General features: G+C 42.6%; 1 protein-coding gene across 4 annotated transcripts in view; it reads right to left on the reverse strand.

Annotated features, from left to right (window-relative positions):
- WLS (Wnt ligand secretion mediator) overlaps positions 1 to 25,729 on the reverse strand; it is a 108,908-nt gene that overhangs the window by 45,990 nt on the left and 37,189 nt on the right. The gene's annotated exons all lie outside the window — the stretch shown is intronic.

Here is a 25,729-nt window from a genome sequence, read left to right on the forward strand (position 1 = left end):
CTACCATACGATCCAGCAATTCCACTCCTGGGTATATATCCAGAAAAAATGAAAACACTAATTCAAAAAGATACATGCACCCTAATGTTCATAGCAGCACTATTTTCAGTAGCCAAGATATGGAAGCAATCCAAGTGTCCACCGACAGACAAATGGATAAAGAAGATGTGGTATAAATATATATATATATATATATATATATATATATATACATACATAAATACACACACACACACACACACATAAGCACACACAATGGAATATTACTCAGCCATAAAAAAGAATGAAGTTCTGCCATTTGCAGCTATGTGAATGGACCTAGAGAATATTATGCTTTGCTTATGTCAGAGAAAAATAAATACTATATGATATCACTTATATGTGGAATGTAAAAAATAATACAAATGAATGTATATAGCAAAACAGAAACAGATATAGAAAACAAACCAGTGGTTACCTGCAGGGAGAGGGAAGGGGTGAGTGGCATGTAAGGGGTATGAGATTAAGAGATACAAACTGCTATGTATAAAATAGAAAAACAACAAGGATATATTGTATAGCATAGGGGATTATAGCCATTATTTTATAATAACTGTTAATAGAGTATAATCTGTAAAAAAAAAAAAAAATTAAAAAAAAAACCTGATGAAGAGTGGCCCCCGCTTGCCGCAACCAAAGCCCTGGCACAGAAACGAAGACCCAACACAGCCAAAAATAAATAAATAAATAAAATTAAAATTAAAAGTATCCTATGAAAATTAAGTCAGAAAGCATTAAAAACCTACATAATTTAAAAAAAAAACCTGAATCTCTATGCTGTATATCTGAAACTAATATAATAAACTATAACTATAGTAAGTTAACTATACTTCAATGAAAAAATAACTAGAGATAATAAATCTCAGTCAAACATGGTGAATTGGCTACTTATGTTTTCCTCCTCTCACTCCTGAAACTCCACAAAAAAACCAACCAAACAAACAAAAAAACAGTAAAAGAACACATAGGATATTAAATCACAAGGGGAAAAAAAAATGGTAGTGACATGAGCAAACCAGAGACTGCAACAATTTTTTCGAAGATGAAAAACAGATGGAGTAGGATTTCCTGACAGCCACAGAGATGGGCACAGCCAAAACTCCACAGAAGGGATATTTTGGAAAAGTGAGCCAACATGTCCAATAGACCCCCAAGCCACTTAGAACTGGAAAGCACCAGGTGTTGCATAAGACAGAAGAGGCAAGATGTTGACAACAGGGTAGCGGAGACCCCCAAGCCACTTAGAACTGGAAAGCACCAGGTGTTGCATGAGACAGAAGAGGCAAGATGTTGACAACAGGGTAGCAGAGTCAAAGTCTGTACACAGAATCGCTGGAACCCCAGTTCTCATCCATCTTCCCATCTCCACATAGTCCAGGAGACTCTGGACTTGAGGACACCAGGCTGTGCAGAGACCCAGGGCTGAGAATGGATAATAAGAGTCTGTATAAGAAACTGTGGGACGCCTGGCTTGGCAGAAGCAATGCTCAGAGTTTGTATATCCTCATGGTTAGGAACCAGAATGGCTACAACTGTTTGTCACTTGGCAGCCTCAGTGGTCCAAAGAAAGAACTGAGCAGAGCTCCCATCTGTGAGTTGCATATTAGGCACCAGGGTACCTCCTTTTCATTTCTAACATTGTGATTAGGAATTGGTACTTTCAACTCTGTCGAAAGGGCACTTCCAGAACCACAGAACTCAACAGTATAAATCTGAAAGGTATAAAGGAAGTTATCAATACTCATATTGCGCTCCTTGGAGGACCAGGGTTCAGAGCAGCACTGGCCTTAGACACAACACAGCAGGAGGGGCCCTGAATCTGGGCGCCACACTTTTAAAGGGTCCCGCTCTGTCTGGCCCTTTTCCAGCTGTTCTCTTCCTCTCCAGATGAGAAGACCCTGAAGTGAAGGGGACATGTCCATCAAGAGCCTATCCCCTCCCCCAATTTTTAGAACATGGTCCAGGAACTCAGGACCCCAGAATACATACCCAGACAGCTCTGAGCCTACTTCCACATCGTGGGACTGGGGGGGACCTCTCCCCCAGACCTGGCCTCCCAGAGGGAACTACACAACTACTTGTGTACCCTTGGGCTCAGGATTGCTCAAAGGGCTGCTGTTTGGAGGAGGATACGGACAGAGATTGAGCTTGGAGGGTGGGGTGTCCACACAGAAACACACTCTTTGTATGGGACGGAGCCAGGGGTGGGAAGAAAAGACATCTAGAAGCCCACACTCCCTGGTCCATCACATTTTTGGCACAGAATTCCAAGGCATCCAAGAATCTTAAATTCACATCCAGACTTCCAGTGCATTACAAAAGTAAATTTGTTACAATTGGATGATAAGACTTATTTGGCTTAACAATTTGCTAAGCCAAGTTCATCACTTTAAAATATTTAGACATGTGGCAGCCATGCCTTCATAGGTACTCTTACCTTGCGCCCCACAAATGTTAGGGGTGGGCCTGGTACAGAGCAGGTGACTCAGGGAGAGAAAGGGCCAGACAGACTGGCCTCCTGGACTGCTCCCTGCTTTAAGAGTTATTGCCACCTGTTGGGAATCCCCAGACTGTTTTAAAATATGCTGTTAAAAACAAAGAAAAATTTTAAACACTGTTTTTATGTACAATTACTCTGTGTTAGGCTCTCGTGACTTCCGTGCTTTCATTTAAATGACCTCATGGAACAACTTATAAAGTGGGCATGGATATTTCCTTTTGATTAGTGAGTAAACCGAGGTCCTCAGATAGGAAGTGACTTGCCTGAAGTTGTATTATTGTTGGTAACATGAGAAAGAGAAGTATTCTGAAACTGTCTTAAAAGACAACCACCTTTTTTGTATGGCTTAAAGAAAACTGGGTAACTTGTGATGAAAGAAGCCCCTCAAACTAGTCACAAAATATGAATAGGTAGGTCTTTAATAAAAGCAAGTCTCCACGTGTACACTGTCCCCTTTGATCCTCACACCCATCCTATAAAGAAGAGGTTAGTTATATAAATTGTCCAAGAGTACATGGCTAGTAATTGCAGAGTTGGGCCTTAAACCTCAGTCCGGATCACCCCAGACCCCACCACCCTCTGTTACCTTTGATGGTAGAAACAGAATTCAAAAGAAACTTAACAGTTGCATCAAACACACTGCATGCAGAGACCACTCAACTCTGACCAAACACAACTTTCTACAGGAGAGAAACACGGCACTACTTCAGAAAACTGACTGGAGGAGAGTGATGCGATCCCCCCAGCGTGGAGTTGGAAGCCTGGGCACGCTTGTGCTCATGTTGTGGATCTGGCCCTAACCACGTGTGTAGTCAGGGACAGGAGTGAGCCCCGTGGACTGGGGGCAGCTGCTTTCAGCTCCAGCCATCATCGTAAGGCAGCACAGGTCTTCCGACCAGACCTGCTGCTTCTTTCAAGAGAAGCCAGAAATTCAGATGGCTATACAACATCTCTCAATCTTTAAATGTCAATAACCAATTCGCTAAAAATACAAGGAAACAAAATCTCTGCGCAGGTCAGCTAATAAGACATCAGGCAATCCGTGTCATTCTTTGGGGGGACACTTATCATACTCCCCCCACACCACCGTTCTTTTCTTTCCATTTCAGCATTAGGCGAAGTTCTTTCTAAAGCTTTCTATTTTGGTTCATGAACTTTACCACATGCTCTGCCTAATCCTCACACATCACCTCCTTCCTTCCTTTTCCATCTGGGGGCAGGTGTTATCATTCCTGTTTGTGAGGCAGAGAAGCCAAGACTCGGAAAGCTTTACCCCTAGAAACATCAGACACTCAAGCTTCTAGAGTTTCATGGCGTATAGTTCTTACGGAAACCACAGGGAGAATGGCCGGTTCAAGTGGCCCTCGAGCCTTCGCTGGCTGGACTCTGTGATCTCCCCTACCCACCCTGCCATGAACATTCAGGTTCCTTACCCTGTTGGAATAGGACTTGCCTCCTAGGATTCTGTGATCATTAAATTAGTTACTACATGAAAAATCCTTAGAATAGTGCAGAAAGCATGAAGGGTTAGCTATTGTTTTTATCATTTTATTAGGGAAGTGAAAGTCAGTCTTATACTTACTTTAATTCAAAATAATTACCGGGTTTCAGGGACATGGAACCTCCCACTATGAACCCGTATCCAAACCTGGAACACAAAACTCAGAAAAAGGAAAACACTGGGCAGAGAAACGCAGCAAAGCTCTGAAGTCAGCCACCAGAATCACTTTCTCTTCTGTCTCCAATGGACTCGGAAACAAAGTTCAGCTTTAATGACTATGTTGCATGTAATAAAACACTGGTCTCATGACACCCCTCTCCTCCCCACAGAGATAATGAAAGTAAAGCATCCAATTTGAACTCCCTGGGAGAATGGCAGCAAGGCCAAGGCTACCTCTGGCACCTGGAGAACCTTCCCTATAAAACAAGGACGCTGGTTATACCAGTTCCATGGGGTAAAGTTGTGAAGTATCAGCACAGGGCATTTATAGATTTGAAATGCATGGTTTTCCGCACCTAAACGAGACCAGCAGCTTTGCTATCCTGTGGGTTGTCGGAACCTCGCGTTTCTCAAATGGCTTTGGAGACACATTTTGGTTGCAGGGAAAATCCATTCTCAATACCGGGAAGGGAGGTGTGAAAAGGCACACTGGCTATTTCCATCCTGTTATGGGAGCAGTGCTCTGATGTGAGGAACCTGCACTCCAGGGTTCCGGAGGAGCAGACCCAGACTGCAGAGTATCATTACAAGCAGAAAGATCTGTGCCTTTCCATATTGGGAAGTATAGACCAATCATATCCTTAAGAAGCATTTATCTCTGTATGAGTTAAAACGCCCTGCCCTTCATGAGAAAAGTGTTTGCCAATCAGTTTTCTGAAGACAAGTGGAAGGCCAGAGAGGTGAGCAAGTCCTTAGCATAAGCCAAAAATGGGGGGGGGGGGGGGACACATAGCTAGGAAAACAGTGTGAGCACCTCAAGAAACCTAGGGCAGCTGCTTAATGTAAGAATGGCCCCTGGGAGGAGGGGCTGAAGTGATGAAAGATGAGCTTCCCTTGAGGAAAAAGAAAGAAAGTAATCAAAATGCTTCTTACTTACACTTTTAGAAACAGGTATTTGCCAGCCAGGATAGTACAAAGAGTTTGGAGGCCAAACAGATCTGCTTTTCAATTTAATCTTTATGTCTTCCTAGCTAAGAGACCTGAAATGTCTTAGTTTCCACCTCTGCAATAGAGAAATAGTGGGACCTACCTCCCAAGGCTGTTGACAGGACCACTTGGCATATAGGTACTTAAAAATACTCACTCCCTTTCCATCCAGTCCTAGGATGGTTATGTTATATTATTGATCATTTAACTGGAAACAAAGGGGAAAGGGGGGAGGACAAGTTACATTAAGAGTTAATAAAGAATTATTTTATGGTTGTCAAAAGCTTTTCAGTTCCCTGAGAAATCCTGATTTCCCTGGGCCCTTGTTCTGGGAAAAAATTAAAGAGATTTCAAAATGCTCACATGCATTCCCACGTTACATGGGGGAGCTGCCAGTCACCAGGTTTGTTTGGGTAACCTCAGAAGGAGGCCGCGCAGACCAGCCTCCTCCCAGCCTCCTGCAGACATATAATCTGGGGTTATTTATGCCAGCATTCCTACCCTGATCAAAAACTCCCTGACCTGGCTTGTATTTTCTTGACGTTTTCAATTAAGGAAATAACAAAACCAACCCTGTCCTATATCCACGGTTAGGTCTGGCAAAAATGGACTCAGCTAATTATAAATTTGGTCTCAGCTGTTTTCTTAAGATGCCCTACAGGCCTGGGTGTAAGCAGTTATAAAATGAATGAGCACAATTATTTCGCAAACCAGCCTAACAGTTTAGTTCACACCACCTCTCTCATTTTTCCCCCATCACGTCAAGCATTTGCGTTGTGGAGAAATATTTTCCACATGTAGGAAGACATTTTTCTAAGCATCATCAGAATGATCCCTTGCTATATTCTGAAGCAGTATCTCCTAATTGAAGTAAGCTGTCTATGAAACATGACTAGGGCATGGGGGAATGTTCCTCACATCAGGCCCTTTGCAGTTAGAAAACATCCACTCACGCTTATTGCGCCCTACTGGACTGCTTAAAGGCTATACATTTGGAAAAGTATCTGGGGCATCGAATGTTTTGTAAACAAATGAATCTGCAGGACCACAGAATATAGAAAAAATACATCCTGGTGTTCACTGGGTTGTAGAGTAGCTCTTTCCCCTTCCAACTCAGCTCACTTGCCCTGAGGGGTCTCATCTGCTCTTGGGACACCAGCCACCCCTCTAGTTCAGATTCCCCTCCTAAGTTTCAAATCTGCACGCTCACTACCCACTGGATGGCTTTATTTCTGTGGTTCAGAAAAGAAAGCCAAACCACCAAATCTGGTCAATTCTCTCAGCTCATCAAGTCTTGCAGATTTACCCCCGTCTCTCTCCTCACCACCACTCCCCGTGTTCAAGGCCACCATCATCTCAGGTCTAGATGACGCAAACACATGCCCCATGCCCGTGTTTCACACTGTAGCCAGATAGATGATTTCTGAGATACTTTCAATGTCTTTACATTACCCTCAGTCTAATGTTGAAACTCCTTAAATGGCATAAGAGACTAAGATCTGATTCTTGGTTAGCATCCCAGGGTCTCATCTCGCAAACCCACCCCTATTCCTGCCCCCCCAGACTAGTCACCTTAGCCCGCCATCTTGCCTCCAGCCTGGAAGATGGGTAAGAGTTCAGGCTCTGGAGAGAGGCAGCCTGGAATCACAGCCCACCTTGGCCACTTGGCGGCCAAGTATGTAAGGTGTGCAACAGTAGGCAAGCCACTGAACTTCTCTCTATATAAAAGGGGGATAACAGTATGCCCATCTCCTATGGCTGTGAGGACTAAATGTGCTAATCACTCAGCACAGCCCTGGCATACAGTAAGCACTCAGTAAATGCTGACTGCTTTTTAAAGTCTGCTACTCAAGGTTACCTACACTTACTGCACTTGGGGGTCCCTGCTTGCACACCAGGTTTTTAATAGGTGTCCCCTTTGAGAGGATGAATTACAAAAGAGCTTCTTTGCCTCTGGGCTGCAGACAGTACTCTGCAGATAGTGCCTGGCATTCCCACTCATGCCAGAACAACTCCTGCTCATCTTCTAGAATTCTACAGATTCATTCCCACCTTCCCTCACCCACTCAAATGGATGAAGTGCCCCTCCCTCTTGCTCGCACAGTACCCTGTGTGTCCAGCACTGTAACACGTATCCTACTGCAGTTCAACTACCTGACTACGTACCTGTATCTCTTTCCCTACCCACCTCTCACTTAGACTGAGAGGTTCCTGAAAGCCAGGGACTACCTCAGTCACAGCTATAGCACCCATGTCTTTACAAAACAGAGAGTCATTAAATATTTGCCAAATTAATGAATATCATTCTTCTTTCTCCAAATATTCCTACAATCCAAAATTCCCTCCATCACTCCATCACCTCTATAACAAACGTGTGTAGTCTATAGTTTGCTCTGTTTTGGTGGCATTCACTTTCTTTTCCCCACTGCCTGCTTCTCTTCTCCCACCCACCCCCCCCCCCCCCCCACACACACACTCAGAAAAAAGGATGTTCCTCAAATTTGGCCAAGGGTCCCATCAAGAAGCAACATGCCTGTTCCCGGGACTGGATGGAAGGGGAGTGAGCCTGAGGGAGGCACCGTCTCCTTCCTCCCGTTCCATCTGAATTATAATATGGGGTTGCAGTAGTGTTCTGCTTGAGACGACTAGTAGGGGTAAAGGAGGAGAAAGGATTTAGCCACAGGGACTAGAAACCAAAAAGTTCTCTGACCTGTTCTAGAGTTTAAGGTTTAAGTAAAGCAATAAAAAGATGGGTCTTTGAGGTGTGTATCATGCCTGCCCAAGTCTACAGGGATAAGAGAATAGATGGAACTACTGACAAGAGACTTCAGAGAAGAAAAACTGTACAGCACCCACTTGGGTATAACACGTCAAGTCTCTGGTAATCTACTCAAGCCTATTTTTCCAAGACAGAAAAGAAGCCCATCAGGAACTCATAACAGGAAGTCATAACAGCTGGTGTGGCCACCAAGATGGAATAATATACCTCTGAAACCTCTAATTCTAAATGGACCATCCAATCCAATTCATTTTTTCCTCCACCAAATATGTTTAAGCACCTACTAGTTTCTATGCACAATAGTGGGGATGAAAAAGACATACGAGGCAAAGTCATTGCCCTCGGTTGTTCACAGTAAGGTGGGGATGGCAGGCATATACATAAATAAGTATTACCTCATGTGGGTAGTACATCTAAAGTAGTTATAGACAGTCAGTCCTCTATATACAGATGCAGAAGCTGCAGACATACAAGGCTGACTGTACTGCACCATTTTATATAAAGGACTTGGGTGTCCATGAATTTTGATATTCAGGTGGATCCTGTAACCAATCCCCCAGGGATATCGAGGGATGACTGTAGTCAGCACAAAGATGTCAAGAGTGCTAGGTAGGGGGACAAGAAATGCAGCATAGAACACACGATCTTCTAGATTATCTCATCTAGAAGAGATGATGTTTAACTGTGAATCACAGGATGAGTAAGAGTTCACTAGGTAAGGAAGCAGGAGAAGAAATTATAGGCAGAGGGAGCTGCACGCCTAAAGAGTCATGGAAGCAAAAAATAGGACAGCGTAGTCAGAGAAATCAACTAATTCAATACGGCAGGGAATGGGAAAAGGAGTGGAGAAAACAGACAAGGTTGAGAGGAGGAAGGATTTTCTGACAAAGAGAAGAAACATGCTCTGAACGCTGCATTTTATTTATTTATTTACTTTAATATTTCACTTATTTATTTTTTTTTTTTGGCTGGGTTGAGTCTTCGTTGCTGCGCGCAGACTTTCTCTAGTTGTGGCGAGTGGGGGCTACTCTTCATTGCCGTGCGCGGGCTTCTCATTGCGGTGGCTTCTCTTGTCGCGGAGCACGGGCTCTAGGCGTGTGGGCGTCAGTAGTTGTGGCTCGTGGGCTCTAGAGCGCAGGCTCAGTAGTTGTGGCACACGGGCTTAGTTGCTCCGCGGCATGTGGGAACTTCCCGGACCAGGGATCAAACCTGTGTCCCCTGCATTGGCAGGCGGATTCTTAACCACTGTGCCACCAGAGAAGTTCCAGCATTTTCTTTAGAAGGATGTTTTTAAGCAAAGAGATCTGGCAGCTGTGTGAAAGGCAGAGTGGGATAAGGTGGGGGAAGAGGTAGAGAGATCTAGAAGAAACTGTGGCCCGCTGCGCTTACACAGTTTTCAGCATGTTTAAGATTATTTCATCTCATAGTAAAGATCACCAGAAGGACCTTCCCCATTTTCCAAGGAATTTGAACTCAACAATGAACCAATCTTTTCCTAAAAAAGCTAGAGAAATCAGAACCATCCAAGATGGCAAGTGTTAAAACACTGGAGAGCAAATGTGGCAACACTGCTCTTTCCTATTTGACCATAATCAACATAAATGTGGAGTAAAAACAAACTTGACAGCCAAGGGAGGGAAACACACAGTGGGTTTCTTTGCTTTCTCCCCAGGACACCATCAGTGCACAGAGCATCTGGAACAATAGCCAACGTGATGGTTACGAAAATCTACCTGCCTCTCTCTCTCTCTCTCTCTCTCTCTCTCTCTCTCTCTGTCTCTCTCTGTCTCTCTCCCTCTCTGAATGCAATTAGAGAAGAGAGCTTCATTCACACTGAATCTAATAATAGACGATGGCGGAGTTCACAGACTGACAGCTGCATTCTCATACAGTAACCAGGAGAGGAAAGGGATGGCTAATTTAACTTAACAACTCCCAAAACAAACAGTGCAGAAGAAGTCCAGGATAAAGAGAAAACACAAAGGTCACTTCTTCAAAGAGCTGGAAGAGGAATGGGGTCACTCTGTGGCAGTTTATTAGTCCTCCTCAAATCCAGATGAAACCAGTGAAGTAGTGTGCCCAGATCTGCCCAGAGTCCTTCAGACAGGAGCTCTGGCAGATGAAACGGCTGAAGAAATGCAATCAAGATCAGGCAGGAGGGCCAGGACTTGTCTTAACTTTTTCCTACATCACCTGGATACCTTAAAAGCTAAGAAACTCACTCCATTTTCTAGATAAATGAGCTCTTCCCCCCTGCCCCGCCCTACCATCACCATGTCTAAATCACACTCTGCCTAGCCTGAGGCAGGAAAAAAAAAAAAAAAAGTTATCCAGGAAATTAACATGGATCATTAAGGGAAAGAAACCAGGTGTCTCAAAGGAGTTCACCCTTTCTTTTTTCCTCTCCTCAGTCCCAAAACGTTTTGTTCCCCAGTCTGCCCTGCCCAGGGAGGGGATTATGGTTGGGCTTCAAAAGAAACAAGGGAATGCTTGTGGGCAGGAAGCAGATTCTCTCTGCAGCTCTCCCACAGATCTGTGCTGGCTCTCAGGGCGGCTGCCAGCCAGCTAAATGTCAGATCGCTGCACCCCGCATTCCCGAGCCACACCACCTCCATTGCCCCGGTGACTAAGCTGTTTCAACAGCTGTGTCACTGCTGGAGTCGGGCCAGTGTTATTTGCACAGAGTATGTGCTTCGTGCGGCTTAGGTGGGGAATTATTGCAGACGGGACTGGGGTGCTATTTGCAGAGCAGGTCCTCCCCTTGATCATCAGCTAAGGGCATCCCCTGACCTCCGGGCAGCAACGGGACAATGTTGGGCTGCTGCTCAGGCTTCCGGGAGACGGTTGGACTCATAACACCACAAAGAGGGTGGAGAAGGCGTGTGTGTCTGTGAGACAGAGAGAAGAAGTGTAACCAAAAACCAGGACCCTGGGTTGGGCCCCGAAGACCTCAACGGCCCCTCCCTCAGTAAAAGCCACCAGAACTAAAAGGAGGTTCCTTCTTCTGCCCTTCCTCTCCAGCCGTCTCCCTCCGTCTCTCCTTTGAAAGCCTCTTTCCTTTCATGTAATGTTGGCACCCCCTTCATCTCTGTAGGTCTCTCTATGCACCTCTCCACACACTTGCCTCTGAATGACACTAGGCCTGGGCAACGTCCCCTTGCGTGCCTTGTGCCCGTGCCTCTTGTGTTCCCTCAGCCCCTGGCCTCCCCCTCTCCCACTGCATCGCCTACCGTCGTTTATGTTTATCTCGCTCCTGAAGCAAGCTGGGCCCGTGGACTCTCGTTCGTGCCCTCCCACCCCCTACAGTCTAGCCTCTTGCCCATTAAGGCAGGCACAGCAGGCATCCCTCACTAACTGCTGAACAAAGCAACCCAACTCCCTTCCAGCGAGGGCTGATGGGACCCAGGCAAAGGCATTGCACTTGTGGCCTTTCTTATCTGGGGGCAGGACCAGTTTCCACTTGTAGTCCATTCTACGCCGCATCCAACCAGGAGCCCTATTAGCCTGCTCTCCCTCCTAAGTTGTTCTCACAACAGCAATCGGGCTACATTTTCTGACATTAAAGAGATCCCAGAAATGTGTTTTCTTAACCGTAATTCAAAAAGAGTCATGTACCACAATGTTCATTGCAGCTCTATTTACAATAGCCAGGACATGGAAGCAACCTAAGTGTCCACTGACAGATGAATGGCTAAAGAAGATGTGGCACATATATACAATGGAATACTACTCAGCCATAAAAAGGAACAAAATTGAGTTATTTGTAGTGAGGTGGATGGAGTTAGAGTCTGTCATACAGAGTGAAGTAATTCAGAAAGAGAAAAACAAATACCGTATGCTAACACATATATATGGAATCTAAAAAAAAAAAAAAAGGTTCTGAAGAACCTAGGGGTAGGACACGAATAAAGACGCAGACGTAGAGAATGGACTTGAGGACACGGGGAGGGGGAAGAGTAAGCTGGGACAAACTGAGAGAGTGGCATGGACATGTATACACTACCAAAGGTAAAATAGATAGCTAGTGGGAAGCAGCCACATAGCACAGGGAGATCAGCTCGGTGCTTTGTGACCACCTAGAGGGGTGGGATAGGGAGGGTGGGAGGGAGACGCAAGAGGGAGGAGATATGGGGATGTATGTATATGTATAGCTGATTCACTGTGCTGTAAAGCAGAAACTAACACACCATTGTAAAGCAATACTCCAATAAAGATGTTAAAAAAATAATAATAAAGGATATTCTAAAGACATAAAAAAATAAAAAATAAAATAAAAATTAAAAAAAGAAATGTGTTTTCTTATAAAGGAGGTCTTGTATTTTAAAAAGAAATAAAACAATGATTCTCTAAAGCTCACATTTTTGAGTGCCTATTACGTGCAGACATTTTCAGCTGCACATAGATGCCAGCCAGATATAAATGATCACCTGCAATCTCAAAACGAGGAAACTGGGAAGGAGGCAAACTGTGAACCAGGCCTGCCCACCTCCACCACTCCAGGCCTTTCCTATCATGTCATGAGTTCGGGGATGAGACCTGTTTCTTGCTCTAGAAAAGCCACTAATTAGCTGTACGATTGGAGTAAGTCACTGTACACATTGTATTTTTTCATTAAATACTTAAGTTGAACGTATGATGACTAAGGTCCTTCTAGTTCTAACATCTCATGAATGCAGAAAACTAAACCACTAGCTGCTTAACTGCCTTCTACCTTTGAGGCACTGCAGTAAAAACAAAGAACAGTAAAACAATTCCTGCCCTCAGGGCACTTATAATGGAGTTGGAGCAACCAGGGATAAAAACTTGATTTTGACTAACATGAGTTAAACAGAAACAAATACAAAAATACCAGAGTCCATGGCAGTCCTTGAGAAAAAACAAAGTCATAACTATAAAAGGACAAAAGTGCATTTCAACAATGGTTTCTCTCCCCCCTGCAAAAAATACTTTTGTGCTGCTGGCAGGAAAAGCCAGCTACCAGAAGGGATCCCGTCTGTTTCACGGGAAAGCTTTGTTTCTGACAAGTTTCGTAAAGGAAAAAGTAGGCTAGAACAAGCTTTTTATTTCCAACCCACCTTTTCTTCGTTCCCATGAATGAGGAGGGGATAAGAATGACAGCAGGCAGCCAGGGAGAAAAATAATATGGCTGGTGGGTCCTGACCTCTTGGATTCCTACCGACAGAGAAGCCCGAGAGGCAACATTTAATTGTGAAAAAACCAGCCTTGCTCGCCTCTTATCTTTCTCCTCTGTGACTTAAAACCCACAATTACTGGCAACCCCTAGATTCCGAGTCACTCAGCTGGTGGTGGCAGCAATGGCTGTGTCTGTAGCTGAAAAGAAAAAGGGGAGTTCGATTTTACCTGCCTCGGAAGCCAGCCTCATGCGAAAACAGCCCTAACCCAGCTTTACGACTTCTCCCATTAAAAAGTTCACAGATGCCCTCCTGTTGGGAAGACCACCATGCGAGAAGTCCAGATGGAAGAAAAAAGAAATTCGATTTCCAGCTGCTGTATAATTCAAAGGACAAGCTATTCTCAAATCCTGAATTCCACATTTCATTTCAGCCCTAAATATGTGATTTTCAATTCCTTTTCTCAAGGATCAAACTCCAAATTTCTTAGCCCGGTCATCAAGGCAACTCACCGACTGGCCCCTCTAACTTTCAGGAGCTTATCTTTTCTCTCCAATCTAGAATTCTTCTAACAAGTAAATTTACTGTCCTTTGCATACAACACGTCATTTCACAGTATTTCACGGTGGAAAAATATGGGTCTTAGTCCTGCCTTTCTCAGCTGCAAACCAGATGACCTTGGAGAAGTCACATACCTTCTATAATCTCAGTTTGCAGACCTCTAAAAGGTTGTCACCCACATACCTCCACTCCCATCTTGACTTATTACTCTATTCCCAAACATTTTAATTTACATATTCATATGTTTACAGTCAAATAAGATTAAATCATCCCTTGTGGACATATTCTCCCAAGGATGCTGAGAATTTCCCATAACTTCTATTTTAGGGTGTTCTCCAATTGCTTAAGTGGTGATCAACATGCAATTTGGCACTCATGGGGTCTACCTATACCATGAAGTTGGAACTCTTACCTTGAGATTCATAAATCTCTAAATTCCACAGACGACCTTCAGGTCTTCTGTTGAAGTATGAATACAAAATATCTGAATGGGGCTTATGCACATTTTTCTCCCAAGGTCAAGGTCCTTGATCCAAAGTTAAGAACCACTGTCCTGAAGTAATGAAAGGCCTAAGGCCATCATCCACCCAGGTCCTTGTTCTGCACATTTGACCCTGCTGCCTCCCTTTCTGGGCTACTATATTCTCTCCAGAACTCACATTTCTTCTCTCTGCTCAAGTCCAAGAATAATAACTCACCTTTACTGAGCATTTACTCTGTACACTTACTATGTAAAAGCCTCACATGTATTTTATTCTAGTTTCATCCTTAAAACAATCCTAATAAGGGTGGTACTACTATTATATCTATTCTATTGATAAAGAAAATGAAGTATAAGGAAGTTCACAAACTTACCAAAAGTGTCATACAATTTGTAAGTGATAGGTCAGGGATTTGGCCCAAAAACTCTGGCTTCCCAGAACAAAATAAGGCTGCCCTTGGATTGTTTCCTTGCCATCAGATAGTAGAGTCACAAATTCCAACATCTCCTTTAAGACTCCACCCTTCAAGACTCAGTTAAAAAACTATCTTCACAGTTAGTTCATCATTTCCCCTTCTGTGTTCATGGAATATTCTGGGCACTTAGCACTGAACACATTAGTATGATATTCTTGTTTCTTTCTCTCTGAACTAGACAGTGAGCACCTAATTCTTTTGAGTACATCTCAAGTATTTACTGTGCCTGGGGCTGTGCTAGGGACCCAAAGATGAACAAGATACAGTCCTTGCCCTCAAAATTCAGTCTTTCAGGATAGAGAGAAGTAAACAAAGAAGGGTCATGATGTTTTTTGAAACTGTATTATGAAGGATAAAGACTTACCTTCATACCTTAATTCCTGAGTAAAAAATGCCAGCACATAGTAGAAGCCCAATAAATAAGCAATAAATGAATGCAGGACATTGGGAAGGGGGCCTCAGAAGCTGGACTGTTAAATTTAAAAGATCTACCATCCCTTTATGAAAACTCTTTGAGGTTATTTATATACTGACTCACCTAAAAACTGTTTCCTGTGTTGGTGTCTATGATACATTTTTTAATGTCAGACTAAAAATACACTTCCAGTACACCAACCCTGTCTGCCTACCCAAGGACTAGAAATGAACACAAGGTAACACGTAACAAAATAAAAGACAAGAAAACTCATTCATTTCAACACTAAGTTCACCCACTAACAAAGGGGCATCCATCCCCACTCAGCAGCATCTTCTAAAATGGTTACACTTCAGGGTCTTTGAAGTAGCTGATTCACAAAGCTGAAGGGATACTCATGAGATTTTTATAGAGCCAAAGAATCTTAAGTGAGTCATGGACTCTTCAGCAAAAGAGATGTAGAGTGGACGGAACCTTAGGAGTCATCTCGTATGATTTCCCATTCAGATCAGGAAGCCTCTCCAGAGCACTATGGATGGATTCACGCCATAGACTCAGTGGGATCAAGGCACTAGAGTTCCAAGATTGCTTTCACTTATAACCCCTCTATTTCTCAGCTGGGAAACTTTGGACAAATCATTTAGCTTCTCTCATCCTCAGTTTCCTCTGATTTTATAAGGGAGAAGAACTATTGAGATGATCAAATGAAATAAAGTCTTAATCAGAGATGATTTGCTTGCAAGTAACATGATTTTATGCACGCTAGCTTAAGCAGAAATTAGCTGGAAGGATACAAAAGTATCTCAAGAAACTCAGGACACAAAGTGCTGACAAGCTTGAGGAACCAGAACCAGGAAGAGAAAACTGTCAGAGAGAGATTCATCATTTGCAGTTGATCATAATTATACCCCATGGTCCTTTGTCTCCACTTTTCTCTTTGCATCTGATTTTCCCAATCTGCCAAACAACTTTTCTCTCCAACATCTCCAACACCTCTTGCCCAGGTAGCCCCCAGGGCTTTTCAGTTTAAATGCCAATGAAGGTGGGCCTAGAAATAGTGAATCCCCATTTGTTATAAGAGAGAATCTGATTGTTCCCCCTTGGGGCAAGGGCCCATCCTAATCCAATCAGCTGTGGCTGGGGGACTGATCATGTGGCCAGGTGCCCACTCAGCAGGCACGGTGGAAGCCCACACTCAGAGAGGAAAGACAGACAAATTCTGCAGGAAAATGACATGAGGCCAAAGCAAATGGCTGGCAACACAGACACCCCTAGCATTTTTTGCACCCCTAGTACAAAAGTACTTTGTAAAGAAATCACCACCAAATGCAAGTTATCACTTGGGGTCATCATTATGATTCCCTCCTCAACCAGCTTCTGGTTGATTACTGCCAATGACAGGCTGCTCACTACTTGAAGAGACAGCCTTTCCATTGCTGAACAACTTCAACTATTAAAACTCTTTTCTACGTTGACAGTAACTTTTTAGAAGATACTAAATTTAAATGTTTACAATCTTCCCCCAAACTTTACCTTTAAAGAACACATAATCTTGCTTGTTAGGTCAGGCCTGGGCTTTCCTTTGTGGTCATAATATGAATAACCAGTAAGGCAGGAAAGATAGATTCATTGGACAATTACTTTAGGAAACAACCTAAACCAGAACAATTAAAAAACCAGAACCTCTTCTTCCTTTTTAAAGAATTACTACTACCTCTCCTACTAATACCATTAGCACTAACTTACTAAAGCAAAAGAGGAACCGGAACCATTTCTAGCATCAGTGTGTAGACAGTAGGTAGATGTTGAAGAAAGTGGTTTTTTCCATTGTAGAATCCCTGGCACTTTTGCAAGTAGAATTCTGCTTTGCTTAACAAAGGATTTTCTTTCCCCATCTAACTTTCTTTTGCTTTGAAAAGCATCATCCGGAAAATAATCTTACTTCATATTTTCTTAGGTTACCCAAAATAAAGGTATGATTCCCCATAAAATAACCTCATATTAGCTATGTGGTGATTGACTGGCATTTAAATATTGACAAGAATACCCCAAATTAGAAGAGGAGGTAAAAGCACAAAAACACCTTATATATAGTGGAGCGCCAACAAGGAATCTGCTGCTGCTGGTGGCTTTGCTGTTCCCATTTTTCATTGATGTCACCAGGCTTTTATTTTAGTAACCAGGATATACTTGTTACGGATGCAAAGAGAATCTCCTCATTTATATTCTAAACTCAGAGCAGGAAATGAGACACGTGGGTGATCTGCAGCTGTGGCACTATAAACAGGACCAGCCTACCTCCTAGTCTAGATTCTAGACTGCACTACATTTCCTGAACTTGGGAGATTTAAAAAAAAAAAACATAGAGAATACACCATTTTAGAAAGACCAGCACAACTTCTGTCCAAGAATCTTAGAGGCCGCTGTTTGGTAGAAGGCTCACTGCCCTGTATATGGTAGCTACTTGTTGCTAGGTACCATCCACCTGCCTACATGGCTGATATACACCAGGAGATCCTGCTCTGTCTCCAGCCAGCTGTGCTACAGTGGGCAAGTATTGTAAGGTTTTCTCATCTAGTAAACTAAAGGACTTAGTCCTTTAACATTTTTGGGCCAAACACCCATTTGAAAACCTGACAAAAGCCACAAACCCTTTTACTCCCAAAATGCACATAAGTAAATATGACTAAAATTTCACACAGTATCAGGGGCTCGTGTGGCCCTTGAACCCTACCCATAGACTCCTGGTTGAAGATAATTAGACCAGCAGCACTCTCACCAATCTTCCAGCGCTCAGAGTCTGCAATCACACACTGGATGTTTAGTAACAATTACTGCAAATTATTCAACACCATAGATGAGTGTTTTGCTAATACTAAAGACCAATCCAAAATGATCTAGCGCCCAATGTTAAATTGACTGGTAAGTCAATGAATGGAAGGAAGCGGGAGGGAATGGATACAGCAAACTATAAACATTAATAAAAAAATCTTGGGAAGGTTTTGAAAGAGCCCAACTCTGTTTCTCAACTGGATTTTTGCATTTGGAAATACATAACACAAAACCAATGAGCCAGATATAGAGATCCAGACAGCTTTATAGTGATGCTGTCCAAGTCACGTGCTTACACCCATCACACCCAAATAAAACAACGCCAAAGGTTCCCACGCTCCTGCCAATATAAACACGTTCACAATGGTTAATTCCAAAGTTGTGCCTGAAGATTCCCGCACAGGGAAAGATAATCCATCAATGAGAGTAAACAAACATGATGTCCTTAATATTCACTATCCTGGGTTAATCAACAAAACATGGTCTTCTCCCATGATTTTAGTTTCTTTCTGTTTCAAGTCAGTAGCTAAGACTGAGTCATGCTTGTAAGTTCTAGGTTCTAGCCTTGGTTTGAAGAGGAAACACGACTCCATAAGAAAAAGGACTGGCCGTGTAAATCCATCTCGAATAGTGACAACCTCTTTACCTTTACCCACCACCTCATACCCCACTCCATTTAGGTCTGCCACATCTTTCTGGTGTGTTTTGAGCTTTTTCAGCTTATCTTTTTTTAAGGGGGAGGGGAGAGAGGAGAGGAAAATTTTGAAGTTTTTACTTCTGCTCACTTTGACTCTGGGGCAGGTAAAGAAATTTAAAAGGTAACTTAAAAAATCTTGGTGTCACCAGCCTGTAATAACAACTGTCCAATCAGAAATGTTTCTTATAAATAGAGACTGTAACATGGTCATGAATCAAAGAAGGTCTCTTTTAGGGGAGGTGGGGGAATGGGAGTGGGAGGGTAGAATTAGATTTCTTCTCAGTGACTTACTTCAATATAGTTTGTTAAAGAGGATTATCTGATGAAGCATGGAATTCCAGTTATGTGAATACCATATTACCAATGGTCTGTTCCATCACAGTAGTTGTAGTTTTATGGTGTACAGAATCCTCTGCCCCATTAAGCTCTCTTTGTGGACTCTTCCCAAGAAGCATCTCAAAATATAATAGAATTAAGAACCATGACTCTTGCTGATGGTCAACAATAAGATCACAAAAGGATTCCGTCTTTCTTCCTTCTATAAATTCGCCCCTAATCATTTTAGATAACGTGACAGTTTATTTTTTACAGTCAGAAGATTGTTCCTTTATTCTAACTGTCTTCATGTCGTGTCTAACTAACATTCTATAATAGATACACAAATGGAAGCACACAATCATTTCATAAAAAGTTTGGCAATTTCCTCCCAGGACACTCAGCCATCTAACTTGAAAAATGACTGGGTAATAATATCATTCTACTTCGTGTTTTTACTAGAAATGTTTTACAGAAATGTTTTCAGTTTGAGAAAAGAAAAATCACTTGTTATATAAATAATTCCATCGTTACATGTAGTCATTTGCAAGAATGAAACAAGCAAGTAAGACAATACTCAATTATAGCGTACAGCACGGGGTTCGAGGCAAGACATAATGACTTCATTACCTAAGAACAGAATAAACGCTCTGGCTTTCCCCATCCCACACCATTTATCAGTATTTCTTCAGCCTAAGGGATTTTTAGACCCCTGATATCCTAGATTTACTACTCAAGACAGATCAATCCATCTTGAGGCTTTCTGCCAAAGAATTTCAGTGCTTCTATTTCAACAGTAGATTTGAAAGCTGGGTAGAGACATGTCAAGAAAACCCTCCTTCTTTGATCTCTCCATCCAAGTGTCTCAAAAGAAGCCCCATGGAGAGTCTGAGGTTATCCTAAGTATGTGACTTGCAGTTGTAATCAGTAGAGCGACATTCCATTACAAGTGGGTACCATTTTAGCCAACCCAAACCTGTATTTCACAAATACATACATAAATTAAGTGACTGATAAAACACTTTAAAAAGAATGACATACACCCACTCTAGAGGATATTTTCAAATAACAGAATTTGCTGTTACAGAACAATCTAAGCCCATCACATAGATAAGCATTCATTTTTCTCAATGATCAACCATCCAGACACCAGATGTTTAGGTTGACTTTTTTCTGACACTTTTTAGTCCACTCACGCTCCCTCCATTTTCTAACTCTCCAGAGCAAAAACTGAAGTTCTCTCTTTCAACTCTATAGAAGCACCACGTTTGTGCCCTGACAAACACGTTAATTCCATGCCTCTGAAATGTTTAGGTAAAAGTCAGCGGTGACCCAAACATAGATTTCAACAGACAGGTCTGCTCAGAATTTGTACAGTCATCCCTCGTTATCCAAGGGGATTGTTTCCAGGACCACCCTCCACCCCCAACCCTCAGCAAATACCAAAATCTATGGATGCTCAAGTCACCTATACAAAGTACCATAGTACAGTAGGCCCTCAGTATCCAAGGATGAGATACGGAGGGCCACCTGTAATTGGCATTTACTGAAAAGTCCACTTTCTAAGCATCTAGAACTAGATTCTATTCAACTGGCTTTCCCTTCCCAGATCCTGCAGACTATAGTTTTAAAACTATCACCATTTACAAGTTGAACTGGCTACTACTTTTCATACTTACTATTGAATGACAACTGTAGGTTTTTTAAATGTTTATGTTTAAAAAATGAGAGTAGGGGGGCTTCCCTGGTGGCGCAGTGGTTGGGAATCTGCCTGCCAATGCAGGGGACACGGGTTCGAGCCCTGGTCTGGGAAGATCCCACATGCCGCGGAGCAACTGGGCCCGTGAGCCACGACTACTGAGCCTGCGCGTCTGGAGCCTGTGCTCCGCAACGGGAGAGGCCGCGATGGTGAGAGGCCCGCGCATCGCGATGAAGAGTGGCGCCTGCTTGCCGCAACTGGAGAAAGCCCTCGCACAGAAACGAAGACCCAACACAGCAATAAATAAATAAATAAATAAAAATAAAATTAAATTAAAAAAAAAAATGAGAGTAGGGATTCTGTTTAGAATTGCTTTTTCAAGTATGGATTACTTTTATTAAATAACAAACATAGAATATCGTCTTTCTCAACAATCAAATAAAATATACACATTCTCTAAACACTTTTATTACTATAAATTACCCTATAATATCATTTCCCTCCAAAAAACATCAGTCTGATGAAATCTTGAAGTTGATGAAACAATGACCAGTTTTTAAAGTGAATGTCAATGCTTATTCAGTTTCTGACGGATTGTCAAGATCTCAAATCCTAGCCAAAACCTGTATCATCTTAAACTGAAAGTTTAAAAGGAATAAACAGGGCTTCCCTGGTGGCGCAGTGGTTAAGTATCCGCCTGCCAATGCAGGGGACACGGGTTCGAGCCCTGGTCCGGGAAGATCCCACATGCCGCGGAGCAACTAAGCCCCGTGCGCCACATGTACTGAGCCTGCGCACTAGAGCCCGTGAGCCACAACTACTGAGCCCACATGCCACAACTACTCAGCCCACATGCCACAACTACTGAGCCCGCACACCTACAGCTGGTGCTCTACAACAAAAGAAGACACCGCAATGAGAAGCCTGCACACCGCAATGAAGAGTAGCCCCCGCTTGCCGCAACTAGAGAAAGCCCGCGCGAAGCAACGAAGACCCAACTCACCCAAAAATAAATAAGTTTTTAAAATAAATAAATAAATTTAAAAATGGAATAAAATTTAGCACCAAATGACTGTCCTTTAAAATATATAGTCCTTAGATTATTTTATCTGCTCAAAGACCCTTCAAAGATACATGAAAACTCTGAATACATATATATATACACATATATATATAATCCTAACTTTAATTTCATAGTCCAAATGTGAAATCTCTTATTACTTGAAATCTGAAACTCATTTCACAGACTGTCTAGGAAAGTTTAAAGAAAAAACAGGATTGGTCCTGACTTTTCCTTCCATTTGAGGTAATATTGCTAGAGCTGAATCTCTGATAAACAGAAAGCCATCCACATATAACAGGATCTTGTTCACCACACTTATCTTTTTTCTTCTGCCCCATCTCTTGCTGTCAGAAAGGCATCCAAACAATGATAAAATATAAAAAGTGAACCGGCAGTTGCACATACTCTTTAATATAAGGATCAGGGGAAAACCCAGACCTACCATGTCTTATAAATATTATTATAATTTAAATATATGTATGTGTGTATATGTCTATATCAATCAACAAAGACATACCATCCCTCTTTAATCAATGCCCTCCTTAGTGCCCATAAGCAAAAGGTAAGGAGAATACATTTAAGGAAAAAATATTCTCATAAACCCAAAATGTAACATTTTCATATTAAAGTCAACAGCCCCCACCCAGAGCTACTGCTCAAAATAAGCATTTTTTGATCTGGTTTTCTTGATGACTCTATGGTTTCAGTTATTTTATACATTTATTGAAGGAACTGTTAGCTGTCCGTCTTGTTAAATTTTTAGTGTGGGGGGCTTCCCTGGTGGCGCAGTGGTTAAGAATCTGCCTGCCAATGCAGGGGATACGGGTTCGATCCCTGGTCCGGGAAGATCCCACATGCCACGGAGCAACTAAGCCTGTGTGCCACAAGTACTGAGCCCACACGTCGCAACTACTGAAGCCCGCGCACCTAGAGCCCCTGCTCCGCAACAAGAGAAGCCACTGCAATGAGAAGCCAGTGCACCGCAATGAAGAGTAGCCCCCGCTTGGAAAAAAAATTTTTAGTGTGCCCCTATTAAGTGCAGACCCTCACGTTATAAGAAATTAAAGTATGTTTCTAAGATAAAGAATCTTTAGTCCACTCTTTTTCTAGATGAAGATAAAATATATTTTGGAACCTGAAGATGTACTTGGGAAAAAAAACCATAAGATGCATTTACATTTCATTTACATATAGCAATGTTTTAGTTAAAGCCTTACCAACATAGGCATTTTTGATATTTAGAATTAATATTTGATGGGAAGCAATTCATCTGTGAAGTTATTAAAATATGTAATAGGTTCTGACCACCAATAAGGATGGGGCGTGAAATTTCCCACACATCCAACAATTCTGACGCCAGCAGGGTGTCCTACAATTCAACTTAATTCTGACACTATCTACCCAGAGATATCATCAGATCCCACAGGTTAAGGGCTCAGTCGCACAAAACTGCCCCTCTCTTCAGATGCTAATCACAAGCCCAGGCTGTTACCTGCGCTTCTGACCTACTGGCTACAGATTGGAGGATACCACGATCCCCTCCTTAGACTTCAGATGCCAGCCGCCAAGTCCAGGTTGTTACCTGTACTTCTAACCTAGTAGCTACGAATCAGAGGTTCCCACGACCCCCTTCTCAGGTTTGACTAATTTGCTAGAGCTGCACACAGAACTCAGAAACCCATTTATTCACTAGATTATAGGTTTATTACAAAAGATATTAAAGTAGATACAAATCAACGTCCAGATACATAGGGCAAGATCCCTAACAAAGGAGCTTCTGTCCTCATGGAGTTTGGGGTCCAGTACGGTGCCACGTGGAAGCATTCTGATTCCCCAACCTGGAAGCTCTCCTTCTGGGTTTTTATGGAGGCTTCATCATATAGGCTTGATTGATCAACTCATTGGTCCTCAATGATCTCCATTTCCCGATATTCATGCCCTATATAATCTCCCTCAAGTGTGGGCTGGACTTACTCGTTCACTTCTAACCAGTAGAATACAGTAGAAGAGATGAGATGTCACTTCTAAGACTGAGTGGCTTCTGTCTTAGGCACCTGAGTTTTCTCTCTCTCTCTCTCATCTCTTTCTCTCTCTCTCTCTCTCTCTCTCTCTCTCTCATCACTAGCCCTTACTGGGGGGTGGGGGGGACCTACTGTAAGACAGCTCCATGGCAAGGCCCATGTGGTGATGGAACAAGGCCTACCAACGACCACACGAGTGACCACATGAAGCAGATCTCCCCCAGTTGAGCCTTCAAGCCTTCTCATGAGACTGCAGACCAGACCAACAGCTTGACTGCAACCTCAAAAGAGAAGCTCAGCCAGAGACTCCCAAGTTAAGCTGTACCCAGATCCCTGACCCAGAGAAATAGAGAGATAATACATGCTTATTGATTTATGCTGCTAAATTTCAGGATAATTTGTTATACCCAGCACTAATACAGTCAATACAGAACAATTATTTAATTTCTATTACAGGGTAAATCATTTCCTTTATACTTGGAGCTAGGAGTCTGGGAACATTATTCCTGAAATACACAACAGGCAACCAGATAACAGAGTACTCTGTCCTTGACCTTCACACCAAAACACAAATAAGCCAGTTAATCTACCCATGTCAGCCTACCATGGCTCCTCTAACTGTTGTAATTCTCCTTTTCTTGAATACATTCTTAGAATTAGGAATATGAAAACCCAAACCTCAAGATATATACATTAGTTTTAGTCTCAGTTTTTAACCTCATAGCAAAGTTTCCTTCCCGAATCTCACACATTATATGGCATATTCCTCTCTTTATAGCACTTATCTTTCCTTATGGTATGTTTAAGTATCTTTCTCCCAACCACTTCTTCCCTAGTGCTTTGTTCAATCTTGTATCTTCAGTACCTACTGCTTAACACATGGTTGAGACTTAATACAGCTTGAATGAACAAATATGTTAACGCAAGCAATGAATGAGTAAGCAAGTCAATAGGCAAGAGAATAGGGATGTGGGAAGTATCACTTGAATGCTGTTATGAAGGTCCAGATGTGCCCATCAGCCATTACTTCTATCTAAAGTGCTCTTCCACTTGCACCCACCCTCACCCCAACTCCTTGTCAGGGTTTTCACTATTTAACACTCGCCTCAAAGATGTGTCTGCTCACCTCTACACACACACACACACACACACACACACACACACACGTGTGTGTGTGCGCACCAAGGCAGCCTTCCCTTTCTCTGCTCTGAAGCCTTTTCTTTATGCTCCCACAGCTCCTGCGTATACCTTGGTCACAGCACCTAGCATACTATACTGTAATGACTGGTTATTTGCCTGTCATTTCCACTTAACTATGAGCCCCTTGAAGGACAGTGTCTTCACGGGTAACCACATGTCCAGCCATCAATCAGCCATCAATTTGGTATGTGGCCGTAGTGGGTAATCAAAAACAGTTTGAAATAATGGGTAAGAGACTGAAGGAATTAGGGGTAGGGTGGAAACTCTACATTCTGAAAAATTATCTTAGCATAATCTGTTCCAGATAAAATGTCCATCAGGCATATATACTGCTCCTACTCCTAAACAGAGTAAAATCAATATGATTGTGTATCAAGATAATTGTTGATACAGGAAAATTAGAATTAGAAAAAGTGCTTTAATCCATGGACAGGCCCTAGGCAGAGCTGTCTTCAAGACACCTTTTTCTCTTTCACTCTCACCCCTGATCCTGCTTCAGTAAAAAATGTTCTCTTCCCTCTCAATTTTCAGATTCCCTATACTGTCCTCAGATGCCACAAGTGGATCTTCCTCTCCAAAATCACCCAATAATCTCCTCCTCACAAAATGTTTATATGCCTCATGCCCTCGGAGTCTTGAATCACAATTGAGTAAGCTAGAAAAATAACCCGGTTTGTGGGAAAATGGGTGCTCGTGGGTTGGTGTTCCCATTTTGACAGGTATATTTTTCTAAGGCAATGGCTTCACTCAAAGCCCAGCCAGAAAAGACATTTGGAAAGATGGGACCTTTCAGAAACCCTCAAATCACTCCACTAGGATGAGCTCCCTCTCGGCACTAGAGAGGTGATGAAACTTGGTTAGGGCAGGGCTCT

Source organism: Balaenoptera acutorostrata, chromosome 1, assembly GCF_949987535.1.
Source record: "Balaenoptera acutorostrata chromosome 1, mBalAcu1.1, whole genome shotgun sequence".
Taxonomy (NCBI): Eukaryota; Metazoa; Chordata; class Mammalia; order Artiodactyla; family Balaenopteridae; genus Balaenoptera; species Balaenoptera acutorostrata.